Below are 7947 nucleotides of genomic sequence, written 5' to 3'. Positions count from 1 at the left end.
CCCCCCAGGAAAGGGACCACACCAGGCTGACAAGGAAAGCCACCAACGGCCTCCACTTGTGCATCCATGGCGTGGACCAGGATGGGGGACACAAGGACACCCCGGGGGGGCCATGGGGACACCCCACACATGCCCCAGGGTCTCCTGAAGGTCCCCAAATCATCACCCTGGGCATGGGAGGGGACACGGGGACACCAAGGTGGCTCTTGGGGACATTCCCATCCATGAGATGTCCCCCACGTTGATGCCCCATGACCTTGAGGGACCCCAAGGTGGCTCTTAGTGATGTCCCTGTCCTCGGAGTGCCCTCACATTGACACCCCATGACTTTGAGGGGACACAGGAGACCCCAAGCTGGCTCTTGGGGACATCCCCATCCCTGGGGTGCACCCCACTTTGATGCCCCACAACTGGGAGGGGACCAGGGTGTCCCCAGGTGTCTGTGGTTCATCCCCATCCCTGAAGTGTCCCCAACATTGACACCTGTCATGTTACAGGGTAATTTGGCAGAAAACAAACCCCCTTGCGTCCCAGTTTATCCTCAGGTGTCACAGGGGCTGGGGGCAGCTACGCTTAGATTCTGAGTGATACCAACTTGTCACTTGCTCCATTCAACCTCCACCCTCCCACGTGACTCTGGGCTTGGGTTTCCCTCCTAAAGCACCTCGACTCAGCCCTGACACCCACTGGGAAGGGTGCTGGGACAAGGGACGATCCCGAACCCCTCCCTGAGGATTCATCACAGAACAACAGCCCCCCCACTCCAGAATATCTTGTGGCAGACTCAGTCATAAGAGAGAAAAGATCGTTTTATTGTAGACAGCAGCTGCGGGGCCCCGGAGTCAGCGGTTCAGGCAGGGAGAATGAATCGGCACCTGCAAGGACAGAGTCAGAAAGCTCTGGTGAATCCCTGGCGGCAGGAAGAGGCAGGGTTGTGCTGCCCTCTCTGGGGAACACCGTGTGTGAGGAATTGCTGACGGCCCAGAGCAGAGAGATGTTGCTGGCGATGGTTACGGGGTGGCTCTGGCACCTCGTCCCCCGGGCAATGCCCTTCGAGCCCCGAGCGTGCGCAGAGACGCGCAGTGCCCCTGTGCCAGGGCTCGGTCCGGAGCCCCTGGGCCCTGCCAGGGAGTTATTTCCAGACCCCCCACAGCACCGTCCCTCGCTGTCCCTCGCCAGTGCGTTGGGCTGACGGAGAGGGGTGTGGAGAGGTATGAAAGATGGGCAGCAGAGCCCGGCACGCACCTGGGCTGCCCGACCTGCTGCACCTGCCAGCATCTTCCCGTTGTCCCTCCAGAGCCTGTGGAGGGAGGGCTGGTGCCCCCCTGGCCAGGCTGGCTGACCTGGATGGGCCAGGGCAGCGGCCAGGGTCCTCCGCAGAGCAAAGGGCCAGGGCAGCCCCTCCTCCTCCTCCCGCTGCTGCTGCTGCTCCCTTCTCCTGCAAAGGAAAAGAGAGCAAGAGCCCGTCAGTAGAGGCCTCCAGGCCAGCGCTCCTGGAGCCTGCCCTGCCCTGCCCTGCCCTGCCCTGCCTGCAGCATGGTGCTCAGCAGTGTGGCAGGACGGCCAGGGAGCCGGCAGCTGGAACCGCGGCTCCGGCTTAACAGCTCCAGCTCGGGGGCTCCTGAGAGCCGGCGTGTCCCTGGGACAGCCTGGCCCAGCCCTGGCCCTCTCCTCCTCCAGGCTGTGGGAAGCACCACAAGCTGCGTGTCCCCGCAGAACCACGTCCAGCGGCCGCTGCCCGGTGCTGTCCTTTCTCCGCCGGCTGACGTCCTCCCTCGGGCTGCCCAACCTGCACGGGGACACTCAAGGGACAAGGGAGCACAGCTCAGCCACTTCCAGGAGGTGCCTTTCTTTCCCAAACTGACCTGGTGAGTGGCAAAGTCCCCCTTCGCTGCTAGAGGGGACCGTCGGAGGCCCTTGCTTGAGATCAGCCTGCAAGAACTAGGCTGTGCTTAGAGAGCAGCTCCGCAGCAGAAAGGGCCACCAGCCACCATCCCACTGCATGCATATCCCTGCAGCCTGGCACAGCCCGAGGGCAAAGGCAGCCGTTCTCCCCTCTGCCTGGCCCTCCACCAGCCTCTCCAGGCTCCTGGTGCTGAACGGCCTCCACTGGACAAGAGAGAAGCAGTGGCAGAAGGGGAGCAGCGATGCCTGTGCTGCTCGGCGGGAGGAGCAGTGCTGGGGACAGCGCCCGGGCCAGAGAGACACTCACGGCATGGCGGCAGCTCCGCTCCTTCTCCAGGAGTTGGAGTGACGGGACGAGGGTCACTCGGGGCTTCTTGGCTCCTTCTGTGCACCGGGAAGGGACAGGCAGAGAGCTGGGTGAGCCCCAAGCTGCCTTGGCAGAGAAAGCTGGTCACCACTTTGACCGTCCTCCCCGTTCCTTCTCCCTCCCCCAGATTCCTGTGCCGAGCATGACCTCGTATGGTACGGAGTGTCCCGTGCTCAGCTGGGGTCGACTCTCCCGGCAGCCCTGCGTCCTCCCGGCTTCCTGTGCACCCACTCACGTGCAGAGCCTGGGAAAATGAAAAATCCTTGACTTAGGACGAGCACTACTTAGCACTGACTATAGCATCAGCATGTTATCAGCATCATTCTTGTACTAAATCCAAAATACAGCACTGGACCAGCTCGTGGGAAGAAAACTAACTCTGTCCCAGCCAGAACCAGCACAGGCATCTGCCTTCTTTGGTGCTCTGCTGCTCTTCTCTGCACTCTGCCAGGGTGGGTCTGGCTTCCCCTTCAGGCACCCGTTGGGGAGCTGAGGCGAGACCTGGGTGAGGACAGCCTCCCCCCACTGGCTTCCTCATCCTCAGGCTGAAAAAATGCCACCTCCCGGCCCCAGTTACCTCGGTGGCCTCCAGGGGAGTCCAACAGCCTCCAGTGGTACTTGGTGGTCCTCGGGGTTCTCCGGCAGTCCTTGGGGTTCTTCAGCGGTCCTCAATGCTCCTCGGTGTTCCTCAGTGGTCTCCAGCTGTCCTCGGTGGTCCTCAGGGGTCTCCGGCAGTCCTCGGTGGTCCTTGGCAGGCTCCAGCAGGCTCCAAGGGACTCCTCCTGGCACTATGGCGCTGCCAGACAGAAGATGGCAGCCCCTCTCCTCGCTTCTTTGGGCTCAGGGCAGAGAAGATGGCCCCCGTCATGAGGAGAGAGGGTAGGGGTGGGAAAGCCAGGCTCATCTGTGGCTTGACATGATGAGCTTACCGGGTGTCGAAGTGACTGGTCCCCTCGGGGCTAGCGCCGCTCGTTGTGAAGGGGCTACTGAGAGGCCCGCTGAGAGCCCCCCAGGGCCCTGCGGCGCTTTGTGCAGCCAGCCATGGTGCTGCAGTGCCCCATCAGCCCCACAGGAGATGGATCCACCTCCATCGGCTCCTCCTCTTCTCGAGGTGGATCCACCTCCATGGGCTCTTCCATATCTTGAGGTGGATCCACCTCCATCGGCTCCTCCATATTTCGAGGTGGATCCACCTCCATGGGCTCATGGCCCTGCTGTGGCAGGTCAACCTCCATGGGCTCGACTGACCTACCACAGCTGGTGCTGCTCCTGTCAACCCTCTTCCGTTTTTGGGGCTGTGGAGGCATCCTCAGCGGTTCAAAGAACCTCTTTTCACTCGTCCCACTGTCCGTGGGCTCCTCTACTACTCACACTTGGTGCCACAAGCTCAACTGCACAGCGAGCTGTGGGCCAGCCGCAGGGGTTGTGTAATGGGTGTCTGCTGACGTCACCAACGGACGCTGCTGGGATTGGCCCTGAGGCCCAGGTGACCCCCGAGGCCCAGGTGGCCCTTGAGGCCCACGTGGCCCCGTTCTGGGCACCATTTCCTTGCCAGAGAGCAGGGCTGCCCCTCGGGCACCGGGACGGCCTCCAGCTCCCCTGCTGTGCCCTGGGGTCCAGCCCCCTCCTCAGGCCAGGCCTGGGGTCCCCCCAACGGGCCTGTGGCCACAGTGTCCCGGCAGGGCCGGGGAGTCTCCACCACCCTCCAACTGCTCGGCTGCTGTGAGTGGCACCGTCCCCAGAGCCAACAGGAGCAGAGAGGGGCAGAGGGCAGGGGAGGGCCTGGCGGTCTCCGGGCTGCTGCGCAGGGGCGATGGGGGCGTCCGCTGTAGGGCCACCGACGTCCTTGGGGCCTGGAGGAGGGGTTTGGCCCTGAGGCTGGGAAGGCCCGTGGGGGATGGCTGTCCCCAGCTCACTCTGGCCTCAGGTGCCAAAGGGGCAGGTGAAGGTGAAGCCGGAGCTGCCCTGGCCCTGCACAAAGAGCAGCTGCAGGTCAGCTGTGAGTCCAGACATGTCCTGGGACTGATCTGATCTCGGCTACGGGCTCTTCAGGGGAGTGCTCAGGGTGAAGGCTGTGGTGGGGCGGTTGTGTGGAGGGGGGGTTGGCAGCAGCCGAGGTGCTACAGGGGTGGCTGCTGTGAGAAGCTTCTAGAAGCTCCCCCGGCTCCAAGTCAGACCTGCCTCTGGCCAAGGCCGAGCCAATTAGCGACGGTGGCTGCGCCTCTGTGATAAGATATTGAAGAAGGGGAACCTGAGAGGAGGAGGGGAGTGAGGGAAATACCTCTGCAAACACTAAGGTCAGAGCAGCTAAAGGAGGAGGAGGAGGGCGAGGGGGAGGTGTGCCAGAGCAGAGACCCCCCTCAGCCCGTGGGGAGAGGGCAGGCTGTGCCCTGCAGCCCATGGCAGTCAGTGATGGAGCAGATGCCCAGCTGCAGCCCGGGGAGGACCCTATGCCAGAGCAGGGGGCTGTGACCGAAGAAGGCCGGGACTCTGAGGACAGCCCACGCTGCAGCAGTCTGTCACTGGGAGGAGTGGAGCCCGTGGCAGGGACCCATGCTGGAGCAGTTTGTGAAGAGCTGCAGCCCTGTGGGAAGGACCCACACTGGAGAAGTTTGTGGAGGACTGTCTCCATGGGGAGGGACCCCACGCTGGAGCAGGGTAAGAGTGTGAGTCCTCCCCTGAGGAGGAAGGAGCAGCAGAAACAAGGGGTGATGAACTGACCGCAACCCCCATCCCCTGCCCCCCCAACCCACGCCACTGGGGGGGGAAGGCGGAGGAGAAATCGGGAGCAAAGCTGAGGCCAGGAAGAAGGGAGAGGTGGGGGGAAGGTGTTTTTAAGATGTGGTTGTATTTCTCACTGTCCTACTCTGTTTGATTGGTAAACTAGTGGTGGTGGTAGTGGTGAAATTAAATTATGTTCTTTTTCTTCCCCAATCGAGCCTGTCTTTTCCCGTGACCATAACGGGTGGGCCATCCCTCTCTGTCCTTGTCTCCATCCCTGAGCCTTTTGTTTTATCTTCTTCTCCCCATCCCTGAGGGGGAAGGAGCAAGTGAGGGGCTGCGTGGTGCTCAGTTGCCCTCTGGGCCCAAACCAGGACAGGTGTGTAGGTACTTCTCCCCCATCAGTTGATTCCTATGGACCTTCAGCAGTGTAAAACCTGTTGAGAGCAGAACGTCAGTTAAGGAGGAACGGGAGGTGTTTTTCTTTCCTTCCAGTGACTCAATGGCAAACAGTCTGCAAACAGAACTCTTGCTGACTGTGGTTGAGAGAAGGAAAACTAAGCTGGCTGTGCAGGTGTTGCTGGTGATGGCTTGCTGTGGCTGTGCTGCCACGGGGACGGCAGATGCCAGTGTGTCCCTTTGTCCTGTGTCCTTCCAGCCCTCTGCTTTCATGGCTTGTGTAGGTAGGGAGGCAACGCTGACTTTGAAACTGTGACTGGTGTCGTGGGGGAAGGTGTCATCTCTCCGCTATTTACTAGTTTCTTTCTCCCTTTGTCTCGTGCTGTTTTGTCAAGGCCGCTGTGCAGAGCACATCTTTAGAGGAGTGTTTGTCTTTTCTTTGGGTTGGATTTTGACTAGCTTAATGAGGCTGAGATTACCTGCCATTATTTTACAGAGCAAGGATCCCAAGCAATCCAAAGTGACCAGCAATGCGAGCAGTCCGTGACACACACAGCACTTTCCCCACTATCCGCAATTTTTTCTTTTCCACAGCACAGTTGGAAGTGCGTACGTTTAAGCCAGGAGCAGTTTGGAAGATAGTCAAGCCCTTGAGAGGACAGGCAAGGCAATGGTCACCCACTGCACAAAGTCAGAGGCGATCTGCAGAACTGCTCAGGACACCGAGTGCAGAAAAGCTAGGCCTCGCCCCAGGTGAAGTGAGATTCTGTATGGCCTGACTGGTGGTGACACTTTACTCAGCTGTAGTAGCCCCAAAGCCTTGTAGCATCAGGAGACAGGGATTCTTGTGCCAGGCCAGGCAGTGCAGTAGTAAGGGAGCATCTGCCTCCTCAGCAACCAGCCACGGGGCTTACAGGGGCTTGTGCTGGTAACTCTCTTGCCCGCAAGTTGTTCCTGTCCTGTGCCAGGCTTCTCTAGCATCGATTTATGCACAAATGCTTTCATGACTGAGCTGAAGGATTTCTCTGATGCTCAGATCGTTTGCCTCTGTTCACACTCAGATTTCCTGGGCCATTTAGAGCACATGTTTTCATCAGAGAAGGGCATTCTCAGTGAGGTGAGGAGGGTAATGTCTTGAAAGTACTTCTCCCCAGGTGCACGTTAGCAGCAACCCTCTTTTGGAAGGTCTAAAAAGTAGGACTTTCTTGTGGGCTAGAGCTATTACAGCTGACACAGTATGAAGACAGTGACAACATATTTTGAAACCCCTTTTTTCTGTATGGTTTTTCTGGAAATCATGTTGAGAGACCTAAGCTTGCTACGGCATACAAAGGTTTTAAACTAAACTATTCAGACAGAAATTCACAGACTTGCTTTTTTCTTTAACTCTGTGTTAAAGTTCTGTGTTCTCATAACTGGAAACTGTCTATCCACAGACAGGAAAAATACTTGTTGTATTATGAGGAGCTGAAAAGTGAAAACAACCTGAGAAGACAAATGGGGAATCTAATCTAAAATTAGTTATGGTCTAGAGCTTTATTTTTGGCTCAGTTGTTTCTAATCTGTTTCTGGCTCTGGATTTTATTGTTTAGCAAACATCAATGTTTTCAGTGTTCCATTCAGGGGGGTTTTGTACTTTTTTAGTAATTTCCTCATTTTTCCCCTTACATACATTTAGACTCAAAGCGCTAGAGAAGCTGAACAAGAACTCTAACTGCTATTCAGTTAGAGGCTTGTAAGTCATAAAAAGCTAAGAAGAAAATAAATAATTAGCACTTTTTTTTGTGGGATCGCAGTGAACCCAATTTCAGAATTTGTTCCAGGCAAGAAAAACTCTCCTCCATAGGACTCAATTCACTTCTGTCCTGTAGAGCCTGAGAAGCGTATAGAAAATCCTATCAAATAAAGATCATGTGTTTTACATAAATGGACAAAAGTATGAACAACTACATATGATGAAGGGCTGTGTTTGCTCTTCCTCTTTCCTTAGGCCACTCCTCTTATCACTACCAAACACGTATCAAAAAACCAACTTTTTTGGACTCCTAATTAAATGTTTCAGTAGCAGCGTGTCTGCAGACAGTTCATAGCCACTCATTCTTGTGCCAACATGGTCTTTTAGATTAAACAGGGGTCTTTTCCCCTCCTTGCTTTTTACCTGTCCAACAGTCTCTGTGTCAGACTGCGTGTAATGCGGTGGTTCAACGAACACTGCAAACGCCAGGAGCAAACAGAGCAAACAAAAAGAGAAGTCCCAGACTGCCACTGTCAAGAGCCTCCTTCCCACCCCCTTGCAGGTCTCCTTGCCCAGGTAGATGTCTTCTGCAGGTGTCTGCTCAGCAAACAGAACCTGTGAACCATCTGGCTCAAAACCAACCTGCCAAAACAAGGCTTACTTTTTGGAAGCCTCGTTTTGTTAGCTGGCCTAGCCAAGCTCCTCTAAGTCCTCTTCCTCCTCCTCCTTCAAACCAGAGTGCCCAAAGCCTATCTCATCCAATCCTGGAAGCAACAGAGAGAACCGGAATACATTTTGCTGCAAGGCAGATCAGAATTTT

The sequence above is a fragment of the Strix aluco genome, chromosome 1, assembly GCF_031877795.1.
Source record: "Strix aluco isolate bStrAlu1 chromosome 1, bStrAlu1.hap1, whole genome shotgun sequence".
NCBI lineage: Eukaryota > Metazoa > Chordata > Aves > Strigiformes > Strigidae > Strix > Strix aluco.
The sequence above is the reverse complement of the archived record's forward strand: the minus strand, read 5'-3'. Positions refer to the sequence as shown.